Source organism: Falco peregrinus, chromosome 17 (genome assembly GCF_023634155.1).
Source record: "Falco peregrinus isolate bFalPer1 chromosome 17, bFalPer1.pri, whole genome shotgun sequence".
In the NCBI taxonomy this organism is placed as follows: domain Eukaryota; kingdom Metazoa; phylum Chordata; class Aves; order Falconiformes; family Falconidae; genus Falco; species Falco peregrinus.
Window position 1 is genome coordinate 1,565,287 of NC_073737.1, and position 18,253 is coordinate 1,583,539.

Consider the following 18,253-nt stretch of genomic DNA (forward strand, 5'->3'; position numbering starts at 1 on the left):
GCTGTTCCTACTCTGGATAGATTTGATCGATAAGAAATCAGAAATCCAGGGTAGCGCCCAGAACAGGGAGGCTGCCGGAGCAGCCCTCGACCAACACACCCCATTCCAGGCATTAGCACGGTTGTCCTTACCCTAGGGGTGGGGGCAGAGTAGGGGAGGAAAGGGAAAAAGGCCACAGCGGAACTTGGGGTGTCAAGTGCTTCAGTGGGATGCAAAAGCTGCAGTAATAGAGCAGAAAAAGGTACAAAATGAGGTTTCAGACTAACAAAGTATCTCACCGTGAGATTCCTACCACGCTGCAGGATCCGAACAAATGGATCACGTTTGTATCATTGTGACTAAGTTATCGCCGTGGAAGCCAAACACGGAATAGTCCTAGCCAAGCTATTACAGCGTTCATACCCCTGAAATACCATGTTTGCTATCCATTTCCTTTTCTTTTGGAAATAAACTCTGTTTTCATCAGGTGCCAAGACCGCAAGAGTCAGACGGCAGGGTTTATTCCCATCCATGCTTTACACTCGAGCAATTGCACTGAAGCTCACTCTGCTCCAGCTCCACAAAACCTAAAGCGTGCACATATCTCAAGTTGAGGGGGACTCAGTTACTATTTACAAAATGTTCTGAAATCCCTGACTGATAAATTCAGGAAAAATGCAGTAGGGTTAGTTACATATATTTAAGAACAAGGCTTGTCAATTGGTCCTCCTGCAGGCTAGCTTTGTACTGTTTTCAGGAGCAAATAATTAAAGCAAAAGGAATTTGTAAACAGAATTTTAAGAGGAAAAAAATCAATATCCCAGAACATCACATCAGAAGATCTTATTCCCTTTCCATCATGTGTTTGCTAGACTTCAGCTCACAATGAAGAGCAAAGCTGCAAAGGCAGAGAGCAAATATATGAAAAATACATTTTCTTCAACAGCCTTTTAGATCATTCTCCACATTCAATGGGTTCCAAGGAAAGGAAAAAACCCCACAAACACAAAACAAAAAAACATTGTGGACCAGAACTCAGAAGCTCCACAGGAAAGTTTTTAAACGTCAGAGCATCTAGCATACTGCCTTTAAAGTCTTAGCGTGTCAGCAACATAGTGCTATTTTCTAGCACACACATACAGCCACTTTTGCTTCAAGCTTATCTAATTATCTATTTTTGCCTATGCCACCAAGTCCGTGTTTGGTGCTCTAGATAAAAATATCCAGCTCTCAGTTTATAATGCAATTATGATTGGGAAGAGAGAGCAAAAGTAGAAAAAAGGGCAACAGCTGGTAACTCCAATCAGTGCACTTGGAAACATAAATAAGAATATTCCACAAAGTTAAAATCTCAGGGCAGGGGAAGCACGTGGCAGTCTGAGCTGGTGAAATCAGCTAAAGATGAAATTACACGTCCTTTAAGCACCGATGCACACTGATAACGCACAGCACTTTACAGAAACAAAGCTCGATATATGCTATGGCAGTCCAACATGCTGCTGTATTTCTATGAATGGGGACTATTTACACAGCATTTCAACAAGTGGAAAGTCACAGGGAAAGCAAGAATCTACTTTTCATACCAGGGTGTAAGCAAGAATGAAAGCTAAGACAGGAATCGAGCCAAAGTGGATTAATGTCATTAATGGAGGAAAATTAAGAAAAATTAATGGAGAAGCTGAAAACGCTGCAAGGAAGACATTTGTTCTTCTCTAGCACTTCAAGGGTTAAACTTTACAATAAGCAATATTCATTTTCTGACAAAGTCCATATTCCACATCTGGGATTCTAGACTTCCTAGAATTCGAAAGTCTAAAGTCTGATGCAGCTGCTGAAAACAACATAAACAGAAATTAAAAAGAGAAACAAAGAAAACCAAAGCAACTTTCTTGAATACCTTAATTGCATCAACCATATACCCAGGCAGTAGGAAAGTGCCTACAGGAGGGACAGGCAGAATCTGTAACTGAAAGCCTCAACTCTGATCTCCAGCTCTGCCCACCACCCCACTCAACAGATGCTTCTAAGCACATTTTTCCCCACTTCTCTGCATCTCAGGTCACCTCTTGGATGTGCCGTTGAGCTGGTTGCTGAAGAGATTTCTACAGTCTTCAACCACATTAACTTACTAAACATACAGCACTTGACAACCGTGAAGTAAATTCTTCTAGCTAGAATATGTCAATACCCTAATAATTTTCAATAAACTGTACAGCTACAGCCTAAAGGAGTAAAGAAAAATAAAAAATAAATCACCTCCTCCACCCTGGAAGCTCGGCAGAATGTTCCAGCTGAGTTTGCAAAGGGGCTTTCGGTCTCTCTCTCTCTCTTCTCAAGAGCAACATAAAAATTTGCAGCCAGGTGATTACATTTTGTTTCTTATTTGATGTATGACCTTGGAGTAACCCACCTGTGATTTGCAATAAATCAGAATGCACCTCACCTGTTTGTCAGATAATAAGCTGGGGGAGGATCATTGCTGACATACTCTCAGGAGCAGATGAAAAGACAGCTGCTTTATTTTGCAGCTCTTGCAAATATAAACATACCTGAGATGGCACTGGAATCTGCTAGAACATACTATTGTTCTGCTTACCATATATAATGATAAAAGGAGAATAAATGCTTCTGAATCATTGATGTATATCACAGAGAACATTAGACACATACCAGTTGGCACTAATGCAAGTATTCACATGCGTACAAGAGGCAACTCACTCAGGAGCAAGTAGGAACATCCAACTGTAACAACAAATAAGTTGTGCAATTATGTGAAGCACTTTGAGCGGGCTCAGTTGTAGTGGAAGAAGCCAATAAAAAGAAAAATCCTACTTGCTTTTAGCATATTTCCAACATTTATCCTTCCCCTTCTCTCTCTCTCGCATCCTAAACAAAATGGGATCTGAAAAATGACCCACAGCCCCAGAAGAGCCGTAATTCTAAGCAAGTTGTGATACTGCCTGGCTTGATTCAGCAGCACCTACAAGCCCCCAGTCTGATTACACACAGAAATAACATAGGGTCAAGCCTTTGTCCTCAAAATGCATTCCATTGAATCGGGTGTTTCATTTTATGGCATCAGACTAAAGAAATGGCTCCAGTCTGTGATAATGTAAGAAAAAGAGGAAGTCTGGGCTCACATGATTTATTACAAGTTCTTGCCATGTAGCAAAGGTAAATGTGGATTAAATTCCCCTGTGGTAGCTCTCAGCACTCCCCACGTACTGAGAAGGCATTCTTTTGGTCTGAAGACCGAGGTGCGCGTGCATGTGTCAGAAGAAAGGAAAACATTCCAGTTTTCTCCCCACTGCATTCCAAACATAGAATACAAACAATGCATTCGTTCTGTAGATGCTAGTATAAATGAAGTGCTTTAGCACCTGAAGGACAGGAGAGCCGCCATCATACATGTTCCAAGGCTGTACAGGACGTATGAGATGGTATTAGTGTCTTAAGGGTCCCCGTCTTCCACAATGTGGTTCAAGATACTACTTGCTCACAGCAGTTATAGCTTGATTTTGAGTTTTCCACACATTTTGACAGTAGGGTCTGTATTTGGATCGCCCAAATGTAAAAGGAGTGCTTCCTGGACCACACAGATGTGCTCTAGATCATTACTGAAGAGTAACTCCAGCCTGATACATTTTCAGTTGTGGAGATCTTTCGGAGTCCTACACACGTATTTTATAAAGCAATCCTAGAGGACACGAGAGCAGGGCTCAAAAGGAACTAGCCAAACTGATGGGCAATAAGCACATCAGTGAATATTAAACCCAATATATTGTATAAGCAACCTCCACTCTGGGAAGAGCCTGTACATCAATGGCCAAATTATGAGAGCATGAAAAGCATACTATACTTTGTGTAAGCGTGTAGTACTTCTCTCAGAGGTGGGTTACAGGGCAGATGAACCATTAAGAGTCTGACCAGCAAAGCTATTCTTATGCACCAAACACACAGAGGAAACGGATGAGTGTAGCATTCCACAAGACATCATGAATACGCAGAAACACAGCTGAAATTCAACCTGTTCTTTTACCTTTGCCCTCAAGTTTATGATAGTATATAGCTGCCTCTGTGCTCTTCTATAGGGCTGTCTCTGAACAAAATACAGAGATGGATGTATTAGTGAGGAGCTTTGGATCCCCTGACATTTAAAGAACACAGTCCCTTATCCCTCTCCCTTTAAAGAATGCGCTCTGCCAGGCCAACAATAAAAAACAATGGCCAGGTATTAGTTCTATCCAACCATTTCTCCATCTCCGCAACAAGGTCTGCCTCAAAGCTCTTCCTAAGCATGGCGTACCTGTTCTGCCACAGCTGCTTTCACTGCGCGCGTCATGCAGGCAGTTCTGTGCGCTGCCAGCCCCGTGAGAGGTGGGATTCGGTGGGCAGAGCACGCAACTTCAAAATGAGGGTCTTGCATTTCCACAACTTATAACATAGACATTTAAAAAATACAGTATATCAAAGAACCGTTTTATCATTTTCTTCTCCTCTTGTGCAATATTCCTCGCTCCTCTCCATAAGATCAGGGTTGCAAGGATGCGTTTCCTCTAGAACTGTCTGTATCTTTACATGACTTTGTAAAATCTTACAAAATAGTATGACCTATCACCCCAAGCACAACAAAAATATTTAGCAGCAAGATACAATACTGGGTCCAGAAATGCGGTACTTGGAAACAATGGCTAACGGACTGAGTTGCCATAGCATCTGCTATACCAGTATCAAAACATAACATATACATATGATGGGGCAATTAATCAGTCAGCCACAGCCTGCATATAAGCCTTCCATGAAGAGTTTCATTTTCAGTTGTGTTTTACAGTCTCTTAGCAGTATTCTAGTAATTGAGAGTACATAAGCTAAAACCAGATCATCTACGTGTTTTCAGTCCCAGCTTTGTACTTTTTGTGCACCGTTGCTCACATTGGATTTGCAGCTTTGCATTAGGACATCTAGGGGCTGAATAATTTACTGTATATACACACATATCGGAATATATTATTTAGATTTCCTGTCAGAAAGCTCATATCTACTTTTCTAAAGCTTAGTAAGACTTACTTCAGAGCATCTCAGGATTTTTGCATTATTCTGTTCTGCAGTATAACCCCGACTCGTTGCTGGACAGAGTACCATGAGAGTGACGGGTACATATGCCAATTTCTGCTTTAACTTCCATCAGGAAATCACAGTAGCATGTTTACCTCCGATTCATAACGTAGTCTCACTATTTGCAAGGTACCTAACTCTGCTTTGCTTTACTTCAGAAAGCTTTTTCCTTATTCTACATTTTAGTAAGTTGAAACGAGAGTGTTGCTTTCAAGTTTTGTATTATTTTATTTCCATATAAATAAAAAAGTTATAGAAATACATTTATTCCAAAGGATAAACTTCAGCTTCCTCAGAAATGGGGTGGGAGGGAAGCCTTAAAAAAGCCCATGATGTTATTTTAAACAATTCTGTCCCACTTGCTTTAAAGTGAAGTCAGCATTTCAGCTGTCACAAACCATCATTTCTGATGAATTAGTCTATCTTATTTTTAATTTTTTTAGATTTAAAATTAAATGTAAACATTTTTATATTGATTAATCTAAGATGAAATACAATACAAACTATTTGCATTTTCCTGTGTTTACTCATTCCAAAAATCGACAGACACCACACAGCAAAGTTAATCTGATAAAAAGCAAAATGCTGAAGTGGTTGGCTGTGCATACAAATAGGAAACCATGGATTAACATGCCAAGGGGGTGAGGAACATCTGAACTTCACTAATCGATTTTAAGAATCATAAGACCCAGGCATTTAGAAAATGTCATAATCTTAATACCTAATTCACTCCTTGATTTGCAATTTGGAGAAATCAGATGCACTTGAAATTTTACCTGCAGCACTTCCTTCAATTGGACAAAGAAGAATGCCTACTTTAGCATTAATTATTATTTTATTTCCGTGCCCTTTTAGATTTCTCCACATAAAGCAATACTGATCCCACCTACATTCACTCGTCACACATCCAGGCATTTTTCTTGTGGCTGCAGCTGGATTACAGGCAGAGGGTAGTTATTCAATACGCTCTAACCTCTGTACAAAGGGCTCGGGCTGCAAATGGAAAGCACGCTTCACCGGTACTCCCCACCTTTTAAAGTCACTCACTGAGTATCTATTCCAGACTTCGCATCCTGGCTCAGATCTTCCTGTCTGAACTTTTACTTGGAATAGGAGGTGCACGACAATAAATAGATGATGCAAGGGTGAGATGCACATGCATTAGAAGGTGTGCTTTGAGAGCAAACAAAGAAAATCAAAAGCAGCAGGACATTAGACAAGCAATTCAGTAGCTTAGCTATCCGTAATTTGTGGTTAAGAAAAAAAAGAAAAAAGGTTACATGTTCAAGCAGTAAGAGACTATCTGAGAGATTCTTCAAAACATTGCAGACATTGCTGTGCAGTTCAGAGCTGGCAGGGATGCTACTGTCTGTGAGCAAGAGCATAGTTAGAGGGCAAGGGACAAGAAACACTGGGCAAGTCTGTTTCTGTTCTGCCAGCACAGGAAAAAGTGAGTGACATGTCTAGCTATTTCAGCCTCAGTCAGAGGCAGTGTTATTCTCAAAAAGCTATTACTGAATAAGTTCAGAACCTTCTCATCAAGTGGGAAGTTATTGCCACCTTTTTTTTTTTTTTTTTTTCCATCCAAACTTACACAGCACTGAAAAGCAGAATCCACCAAGACCTTCCCTCTGGCAATTAACCAGCGAAGGCTGAGAGATATTGAGTAACTACGCACGACTGCAGTCCGGTCATCAAATGCAGATGGATAGAATCACAGGTCATAAGACAACAGAAACACATAAAGGAGTTCCTTTATAACTGGAGAGCTGAATCTCCCCCTCACTCCTCCCCACCTCTCCCCCCAAAAAAATCAAACCAAAACAAAACCCAAAACCAACCTGAAAAGGCCAGAAAATCCTTGGATGGAACCTGGCAAAGAAAGATCATCAGCTAACTTGCCAGGTAAGAGGCTTGTGCTCCAGACTAGGGCTAATGAGCCAGTCTGAGTTTTAGGCTGGACGTTGCCATGTTTCCTGCGAAGCATGAGGTGCTTGGGGAAAGATGCTGAAGCAGGCACTGGTCATTTACATTGTAAACGTGTTTAGCTTGATTAGGGACACTTCACCCTGCTTTGATTTGCTGAAACTATTGGACTAATCGCACGCAGTTCCTGTCTCCCCTTTTTGCTAACCAGTGCGTGAAGCCTCACGGTGAGTCATGAGAAATGGGAGATTATTTTTACCCTAATTAAGTGCAATTTTGTCAGAACTGGAAATACACAGGTGTCATTATTAAGTTACCTAATTGTGCCTCTGAAACAGCCACATAATAATGACTTTTCAGTAACGAGAGGAAAAGGGGGAAGCGTACTCTTTTCTTTATTATTTTCATTTTAATCTCTGGCACAAAAGCAGAGGGCATCCACCTAGTAACCACAGTTCTGAATTATTCATAATTAGTCACACATCATGAAATGAACTGTTTTACGATCTCGGGTGTGAAAGACAACAAGTAGTTGAGTAGTTCCTTAACTATTAAAACACTATTTCAGCTACAAGGCAGTGAAACAATAGAAGCCCACTTCGGTGCAAGCGATACCATTTTCTGGAAAGTGGCAGTTAACACGTATCAATCAAGTACCAAAGAGCTAGCTAAGCTGTTCTTCCCATTTAATGTGATTAGAAGGCAAAGGACCCAATTATTGACAGCTCCTACCATTCTCATGAAGTGTGCTTGCTAACCTCTTGCCACTCCCTGAACACTGCTCTGGTAGATGACTGCGCTGGTTTCTGCTGCTAAGTACACGTCCCTTAGGCTGTTTCCCAGGCTGCAGAAGGGTGGAGGAACCTGCCCATGCACCATTCTGGGGACCACAGCAGGAATGTGGAGAACCTGGTAAATCATTCCCAGACGGAGGTCACTGTAGCAGAGAAACCATCATGCTGTAGCACGTCCTGCCATGGAGCCACCCGCGTTCTACCACAACACATAGGTCTCTTGCTGGGAAGATTTTGCCCTCTTCCAACGCAGTTGTGTACATACAGGTGGAAAAGGAAGCTGTAGAAGTGTAACATAGCACATGTCTAGAAGAGTGGCAGATCCACTGGCCGTCCACTCACTTCTACAATTGCTTGAAGATTTTGAAGGGGAAAAAAAAAAAAAAAAGAGAGATATTAAAGAATCTCAAACATGTTAATTAAGAAAGGAACTAAGTATCTCTCAGGCAACTGTAATTTAAAAAAACACATCAAAGGATCCATATAACTCCACTGCAAGATGAACAAGTGTTGCGTGGCAGGGATGAGGTACCATTGCAACACTGACAAAAGATTTTCAGTGACTTTCTACAGCTGAGCAAGTGATGCAACTGTGCAGAGAGATGGCAGCTACACAACCATTGCAACCAGCTCCTGAATTAAGAGGCAATTCCTGTGAGAAACACTGTTCAGACATCAGCTTCTCCCACTTTGTAACAAAACATGCCCTCTGATAACAGACACATACTTGTCAGTCACTTATTTCTATGTTTCAGCTTCAGTGCTTTTTTGTATAATCATGTTTTTTACCCAGTGTTTAAATGCACAGCAGAACAAGAAACCGTGTAATAAAAGAAAATTTACTTTCAGTCCTGTAGCCTGCAGGTGATGCTTGACACCGAGCAGCTGGCTGTGAAGAGAAGCACTTTTTGGCCCCTCTGCCCCAGCTCCTCGTTCCCAGCCTCACTACACACCAAGGGCCGTGCCAGTACAAGTACTGGAAAAGCCATGTCAGACAGCAGATATCAAGACAGATACAGATGAAATATGCCACTAAGAAGGGTTTTTCTTCAAATCAGATTAATTCCCTGATGTGGTTCACCACATAACAGAAATGCACGGTGCCAGGAGTGGCATGTGGGTGGAGATGACAGGTCTAGGTCATAAAATCCTGCTTAATTACTGTATAGCAGTAGCTCAGCCTGCATGTTCAGGAAGGGGCAAACACGGTCCTTCAGCACTGCAATTACAGCATATTCCTAGATCAGGAGAAGCACAGCATATGAGGGTGTCACTGAAAAGTCCTCTGACAAAGCAGATTTTGCGACATAAGCTCTCATTTTGAAGTTGTAGTTCAGCTTCCTTTTTATAAAAGTTCTCATAGAATATAAATGAGAGTTCACTGCTGGACGGTGCCAAACATTCTGAAATTTTGATAGAGAGTTTTATAACCAGCATAGAAGATTTGCTGTATTTTGTTAAACCTGTAAGTTTCCCAGCACAATTCCTAACATGACAAATTCAGATAGCCCCACAGGCTTTTGCTCCTATTAAGCTTTTCAGGGTTTTATTCCTATTACTAGTATCCAATAATAAGAGTACACTGCACACAACTGTATCAGGCACACAACATTCATGGCCTGCTAGCAGTCATAGCAAATTCTGCAGCACTTTTCTGAGCTTTCTAATTCTGGGCTAATGAGTCTGTCCAGACTCACACCCTGTTTCCTTTCTCAGAGGCAGAACCGTTGCAAGCTAGAAAAAAAACCCAACCAAAACCCACACCACAAAAACCCCAACAACAACAACTAAAAAAACCAACCAAACAAAAGAAATGAGAAGTGAAAAAAAATACGTGGCTAATATTGTTCATGTAATGGGATGACTCCCTCTACCTCAAAATCATTCATGATACTAGATGCTCTTAAGCTGGGCATTATCATCTTTTCCTCCCCACCCTGCAACATCTTCAGTAGACCATTTGATGAGGAAATCTCTCAGAAATTAAGCTAATGTACTCAAATAGTTTACAATAAATAAATAAATAAATATCCTGCATATATACAGAAAATGACATCAGTTGGTTTAATAGGCTGTGGTGACAGTGTTCACATTTTCAACTTAACCCAATGTTCCTTGCCTCCCGCGTACAACACTATCAATACCGGTAAGAATAACAGCACTCTGACGTTAAAGCTCGCAAACCTGTGACACGACTTCACTGTCTAATTTGTCTTGGGTCCACTTTACAGGGTTTGTGCAATTTAGCTAAAGTGAAGATGAATCCCACTCTATATCCCCTATCGGCCTGCAGTGTTTGGAGGCTGCTTACTGGAATTAACTCTTTCTGTTGTTTTCAGCAGGTGTGGACAAGTGGAAAACACTGTTCTGTCCTTGCACTAGATAACAGCTAGCACAATGCTTAGCAGATGTTTTGCAGTATCAGAGAACCACCCTATAGGGATGTAGAAAGCAAGCCTGCCTGTCCACCATTTCAATAATCTCTTTAACATCCAACTGCTTCTTTTTCAGAGGAATTAACCTATTCCACCTGTCAAGAACAGGCCATACAAATGCTTCTCTGGGGTTTGATATATACATTACAGTGAAAACCGATAAAAGGCTGCACAGGATTTAGTAAACCCTCCTGCAAGCGGCACCAAGCCCTAGGTGTTTTTTCACCACCTCCAAAAGATTCTGCAAGTTACTAAAATCACAGTGACATCTAGCAGATTGAAATGCAAATGGGCCCCAGGTGCACTAAGAGCAGTCCTTCTAGTACGGTGTGTACAAACCCTCCCAAGCACCAGACCAGTAAAGGCCAGTAAGATCTGCCTCCCTGGTGCACAGACCCAATGGCACGCAGCTCAGAGCCTTGGCGACATTGGAATGTCACCGGCAAGAACACTCAGTGATGCAAACCACTGCACCACCCAAGCCAGACTCTCGGCTGAAGTTACCTGGATCAACTGGACCTTTCCCGGGAAGTTTCCAGTCGAGGTGGAGCCAAGCAGCACGGCAGCACAGCGGTGCCGGGGCTGGCGGCGGGGGAAGCAGCAGCACCGCGACGCGGCCCAGCCAGCCGGCTGTCACGCGCTACAGACTTAATTATGTTCTCAAACAAAATACAATGAACTCTGTCACAAGTAATCACACAAGAGACCGCAAAGGCAGCGGCTTAGCGGGAGTGGCCTTCTGCGAAAGATGAAGGAGAATTTGCTCAGGCTTTAGGGAAAACTCCCCACGCTCTGAAAAGAAAGAAGGGGAGCGCAGGGGGGTTTGCTTTTCGTATCAAGACCTGACTTCATGTGTTGGGTGTTTTACCAGGAAAACTTGCTAACAACAGAAAAGAAATTTCCTCTAATCTTAAAAGTATCTTAAGGATTTACAAACACATGTGCTTTAGTACATGAAAATACATCCCTATATTCAAGTGCTGGCAGAGAGACAAAGGAGGAAATACTTTGCTTACAATATATTTTTAGTATTTAAAGCATGCACATTTTATGTTTTATTTGAGTGCAATTTACCTCTGTACTGGAACTAAGCAGTGCATAAAACTCACCTGCAGTATGATTTCGACCCTTTTCTCCCATAGTTCAGGTATTTGTCATTGCAAAACAATTAAAAGAATTGAATGCATTTCATCACACACAATTCTTCTTTCACTTTTATAGTAGGCAACAGGGCCTACAAGAAGTATTTCAACTTCTGTAAGTGGATTATAACTCCCAAACAGGTAACAAACACAATTATGACACTGAAAATGGAATTTCAACCTAGACAAATGAAAATTTAACTCTCCTGCTCCCACTCCACTTCTTGAAGAACGATTCAAGGTCAAACATTCCCTCAAAATTCATGGATAAGTTATCTGAGGTCACTGGTATTTTGTTTTGGTTTGGAGGTGGGCTTTTTGGTTTTGTTTTGGTGTTTTTTTGTTTTATTTTTATTCTTCCTTATAATAAATAGAAGAAAGAACACTAGGCCACTAGGCTGGGCTGCAGGAGACCACTAACCTGGTTGAAGGCTTCAGGGCAGGTCAGTTCACTCCAAGTCACATCTCCCCTCTGGTTTCTGGGGCTCTGTTACACATTTAAAGCCCAGTGCACTTGGGTCAGGCATCATCTCACACTTTGCATAATTTCTACAAAGCAAGGCTCCAACTTTTGCTTGGAGAATCTAAGTGTGACTGTAATATAAGTCCAGAGAATGGGATAATTAGAATCATATCAATTCAAATATGACCTTTCATTGCAAAAGATGTTACACAGCAAAACCCAGAGCACATACTGAAGTACATAGTTTTGAGATGTGTAGTGCTTACCATGGAGTTTTTCCTTTAGCCTCCAGCCAGGGCACTTCATGCTTTGAGTCTTCTTTATGCCTCCAAGCACAAGTAGCTGAAGTAGACAATTCCTTGATCATGCTATAAAGAAGATTTGCGAGGAAGGGAGGCAGAAGATGACAGTCCAGGTAAAAAAAAAAAAAAAAAGAAAAAAAAAAAGTAGTTATTAGAAGCACACATCATATGATAAAAACTTAAAAGTAAATTGCTTTGAAATACAGATTTTTACTTTCCTCAACAGTTAAGATACAATAATATTAAATAACTGCTGTCTCAAGTTAGAACTAAAGGTTAAAGGATAGTAATTACTGATTATTTAAAGGGTAGTTGTAATGAACTAAGATAAAAAGACATGTCACATTTCTAAGCCAGATACTATATTTTAAGCTGCAAATGTGACTCCAACCAGGTATTACCAGGAGACTGCACTTGGATTAGAGGCAAAGCTGTGACTTGCAATAAAGTTCTTACAGTAACAGAAAGTCTACAGTGCTTCAGTTCACAGCACAATTTGTGCTCTCCAGATCAGAACACAGATGTTTTTTAATAGGAAGTTTGTATTTCACATGCAGTTAAACACACTTACACATATATTTTAACAAATCCAAGAGCTTTGCAGAGTAAAACACAAAACCAATTCTTCCAGTGCTCTGTAAGTGAAATCTGCACTGCAAGTGACATGACCTTGACATGAAAACATTTAAAACCAATCTAATTATTGTGTATTACATTATATCACCAAAGTAGAAAATCACATCAGGCTTTCAGAACATGATATTCAGCAAGGGAATAAACCCTATAAATTCAGGAAGAGAACTACATTGAGTGATTTTCTTTAACCTCTGATTTCAAAGCCAATAATAACAGGATATAAAGCACTTTTATTTAGCTTTTTAAAGCTACAAAATACAAAGGAATATAACACAGCAAGAAAAACTGCTAAGATTATTAGGAAAAAATCCTTCTCTTAAGAGGTTTCTATCAGGTGGTTCAAGGCTTCAAAAATATTAACTTCAGCTTTGCTGAGTAAAAGTAATTAGTTTCCCTTAAGTCAGCTGATTTCTGGTGTCTTTTCATCCATTGTCATCTCTTGTTATTTAGGACATCGTATAACTAGCCTTGATCGTGTCATGGTGTTAAAAGAATGAAATTCCAATTTAGAAGATGCTTAGTACTTGAAAAAACTTAGAGTGTGTCAACTTGCTTAAAGGTAGATGCCTGCTTTGATGTGTTGCTGTGTCACAGTTGCACCTTCAAAGACTGAAAACTTCCAGAAGTTAAGAGATGACTGCAGCTAGCTAGCAGCTTTGAAAATTAGGTTTGACATCAAGTCCTGCACAAGCACGCTGTCTCCTAGGACTTCTGGGGCCCCTTGCCCGTTAGGAAGCTGGGGTTACAAGGAACCAACCTTTTCCAGAGGGGAATTGTTACTGAAAAAATTCCTGTTCTTTCATCAGCTATCAACATTATCACAATCTCAGTAAGGTCCGTAACCAGCAGTACAACACTGTCTCCTATTGATCTTTGATGGACAGGGCGAGGGAGAACAGGCTGTTGTCAATATGAAACTGAATTGGGGAGTAGGAACAAGGACTGCAGAGTTCTTGAGATGGCAGATGGGAAGAGGAGGTGAGGCTCTGCATATTGCAGATTTTTTGATAGCCAGCCTTTTGCTACAGATAAGGCAGGACTCGCTATCCCTTGCCTGATTTCTCTAGCAGCAAGCATTAAGCAGCACAAAGATAAGGAACCTTCACCTGGCTGGGGGTTACTATTGATTTGTGAATTCTGATATGTGAACTTTAAAGAAGTTGGAACTTTGACTGTATGGGGCATTCAAGAGTGTGTTCACAGAGCTGCCAAAAGTTTCTCATCTACCTAAGCACTCAGCACCAGCACAGATCTGATGTAAGGCGCCGAAGAACTAGCTTCAAGTTATAAATCTACTTGTGCACTGTGCTGTGCATAGAATGTGTCCCCCTCCCCCAGCTGTTTTTTCAGAGCCAGGCAAATTCAGTCTTTCATAATTTCTGAATTGCAAAGTTGATGAACCGTGAGTAGAGGATACTGCTTGTTTTCCAAACCACCCCACTACCTTAGAAATACCGCTTACAATGCTTATTTCTTTTGTGATAGCACGCACAGGCTCGAACCACATTGCCTGTTATATGCAGCTCAAACACAGAAGGTATTGGAGGAACAGCCATAGACTTGCAAGGAACTCCAATAGTCTTGTGTTCCACATCACAAGACCCGAGGTTCCCATCACTAATGATGGAAAGGAAAGGCGTAACCCCTGCCATTTCAGTTTTGGCCCATTTTGGGACCCATCAGCAGGGTCTATAGTTACTGCATGCCTTCACAAACAGCTTACCTTAGACCATGCAAGTGCAGTAACTGCAGCAATAGATGATTAATATGTCAGCAAAATAGTTCTCTGCCTTCTCTCTAATACCAGATGAAAGACATTTATTACCCTGTCCCTGACGTTACAAAGATGCCAGACTAGGGAATCTAACCTCAGCTGTCCCATATTGTCATTTTAATTAAAGCCATATCCTGTAAAATGCTATATGCTGCTGAAGCCCTGATAAGATCCTATTATCAGAAAGGAGCAAATTTGTGATGCTATCTGGGCCAGCCCATGATTATCTGCCAGAACAAAAGGAAATGTTATTAAACAAACTCCGTTAGATCACTGGGGGACGACAGAGTGAAAACCACACTCCAACGAAATCCCTTATTTCTCTGGGGTCACACTGCAGCATGTAGTCATAGTCACTGCTCTGTGCTGAAAGCCAGAGCAGAGAGAGCAAGAGGAGTTGCTGGATGCTGTTTCCCTGTGGAAAGTTTTGTTCCTTTCCTGTAATTTATTAGTAGGAGAAATACCAATTTTAATATCAATTAACTCCTGGGAGAGGACAGGTTCTTAAGTACATTTTCAAAAGTCTCATTAAAAACCAAAGTGACTGTATTTGTTTTTCTAAATACAGCCATTAGTTTTTAGGACACAAGGAAGAAAGGGTTACAGCATCCCTCTTACCTTTAAGGTTTAACGATCTCCTGTGGAACAGAAGCAGTAGGAGGGAATTGCCACACTGCGGTTTCTATACTTTGACTTCATTCTTTCACTTCTCTGACTCAGCCAAATAAACTGACAGACCCCTCGAGGTGGTCTGGTCTTTGCACAGCCAGAACAAACACTCAGCAACTCCAAAGGAGGCAGAGCTGTGTCGCAGCCCTGGATTCCCGCAGGTTTCTTGGTGTCACAGGCACCAAAACCAACCTTTTCTTTTTCAGGTAACTACATCCATGCATCCGCAAGCCATATTTGTTCTTCCAAGCAAGCGCAGAGCTAATGCAACAGAGCAAGCTGGTGTGCCTACCCCATGCTGAAAAGCCATGCTTCTGTGACTCCACAGCTACTAACAGACAAGTTCTGAATCAGGGAGGGAAAAAAGCCATAAAGTACAGCCTGAGTATCTTTCTGATTTTTAATTACTCTGTCTGTTACTACACGGGTAGCAGGAACAGCCCTACCACACTATTCAGCTAATTAAATATCCTCCTCTGCTGGGGAACCTAAACAAAGAGCTTAAACTACTTTGGGAGTGGTGTTGTCTGGGGTCTGTACAGATGATCACAAACAGCTGAAGCACTCTGGCTTCATTAGTTACCATTCATCAGCTGAGCTGCATTAACTCCCTCGCCATGCTCTCTCCCCACAAGAGAAGGCAGTATCTAACACCATCAGGTGGCTTAATGCACACACACAGCTGCCTCTACTTAACTGCTGCAATGGGTGGAAAGCACCTGTGGACCCTTAAACATAGCTCAGCTGGAGAACAGGAGTTCCCTGCCTTTGTGGAGTTCCTGCATATCCTATCTCCACTTATCCAAAGATAAAGCAACAAACCCCCTTTTTTGGGAACGGAGCTCCTCCTCCTAAACTTATCTTTCCCCTTCTACTAAACTCAATAGCAGTCCAACTAGTAATAAAAGGCTACTAAGAGGGGTTCATTCAGACCCCAAATAATTTTCAAACTGAAGATGCATGAGAGAATACAGTTTCCTGGTCAAATGTTAGATTCAAGGTGTCTGTAGCTTCTCTAAAATGCATTGGTTTAGCTCAAAAAAAATCATGAAAGGAAAGTCACTAAAGGAATTTGGCAGCTGATAATGATATTCACAATAAAATAAAGAACAGTAGCAGGTATATTATATAAATTAATCAGAACTTAATGAAGTAGTCTTCAAAAAAATAGTTTTATCTTCCTCATCCATATGTATTTTGATAGGATAACAAATGCTGATACAATTTAAAAGAGGTACGGGTTCTGTTTGATGTTTCCGTATTTCTTTCTGAGTGCAGCAAGCACCGGAGCCCTTCCCTGGCTGGCTTCTCATTGGCGGGCGCTGCAGCTGCTCCAGCTACGGATGGAGGAGAGGGAGCCAGACAAAGCTGGCCTTCACTGATGGGAGCAAATGTCCTGAACGCCTGAAAGCACAATATTGAGTGTCTCACAGAACTGAGGTCCTGGGGTTTTGTTTAAGCTAGATCGCAGTTGTAATGCTGGCGTCTGGCTTTGACGTCACCTACGCATAAGTGAAACAGGGGAACCCTTGCTGCTTTGTCCGCTGGATTTGTGCTGGGTCTCCTGCTCAGACCCTGAGGTTTTCTTGACATTTTTTTAAGTTTGTGGAAACAGTTCAAACTAACAAACCCTGAAAGTATTGCTGCTGTCTTGCAGCTGGCCTTGCCAATCCTTACAGCTGAGGCAGCAAAAGGCCCTTTTTGAATCCACGTAATGTGCATTGTGAGAAGAATTCTGAAGTTTTCACGAGTGCTAGACGCAAAGACATCAGCATTTGCCTCCTGGTGGTTCAATGACGAGCTGGGAAAGGCTGCTTTTGGATTTCATCCAGGAATATTTGTACCAGGAGTTGTTGGTAGCATTTGTTCTCTATACCATATCTGAGAAGCAACAATCTATTACAATGACCCAATTCTGGTTGCAGAGATGCGGTCATTACTAAAATAAGCTTGCAAGGGGCTGTAGAAGCCTTGCAGTTCTATTTTACTTAAACTGTTTGCCATTCTTCCTAAAATTGATTTTGACCTAAATAGATTTTTTGTTCACAGAGTCTTGGCTCTGGTATCTCTCCTTTTACTGACATATGATGCTATTTGACCCGTTTAACCTTTACTTCTATGTGATCTAAACAGTGCATGCTTTCCAATATCTGTCTTCAGTCATGAATGTTATCTTTTCACGTGCATATTTTTCCTACATTATTTGGCTTCAAGTCCCATATGTACAAGTCTAGTTTATTCATTCATCCTAGTTCCTGTCACCAGTACATCAGCATTTTGTTCTTAGTGATTGGCTAGGGAAGATAGGAAGAAAAAAAGTCTTAAAATTAACTTGTATCACTTGTGTTTTGCAGACACCCTTCTTTTCCAAATCATCTCAAAATATGTGTAACACAATTTGTGAGACAGGGCAGCTGAGCTCACAGCCAGCCAGAAACTTACTAAGTGCCTGGAAAGAATCTCTTTGGTAGGATGCTGGTTGACTGTGGCCAGTGTCAGCTGCATCAGAGAAAGGTGTGCATGTTCCAGACTCCATTTCAACTGTCCATTTTAATTTTTGGTTCCGGTGATTTCTTACAGTAATATTTTGTTTCTTGTGTCCTCGCTTCTAAATTTATATTGTAGACAAAACATAAACAGCCAAAGGAAGTAAATTTTCTAATTTTCTCTTAGCCTGCTCCTAAGTAATATTTAATTTTATTTAATACTACTATTGAAACTGAATTTTTAATAGAGAAATGCCTCTACATTTCAACTAGCCTTGAACACACACTTTTTGTCACAATCTTCAACAAAAGCGTAATATCTAACCAAGCATCAAGCATTTCTGCATATTCAACTTCACTGGCTATGAAAAGGTGAGAATTCTGTATGCTCAGCTCTAAAAACACAGTAAGTCACCTTTAATTCTGAAGCAGTTTTTTAAAAATACACAGCTTCCTCAAACAAAAGAAAGGGAAAGCACAGACAGATAAATTGCAATTGCATACAGTATAATTAGCCAGGATATTCAGAATA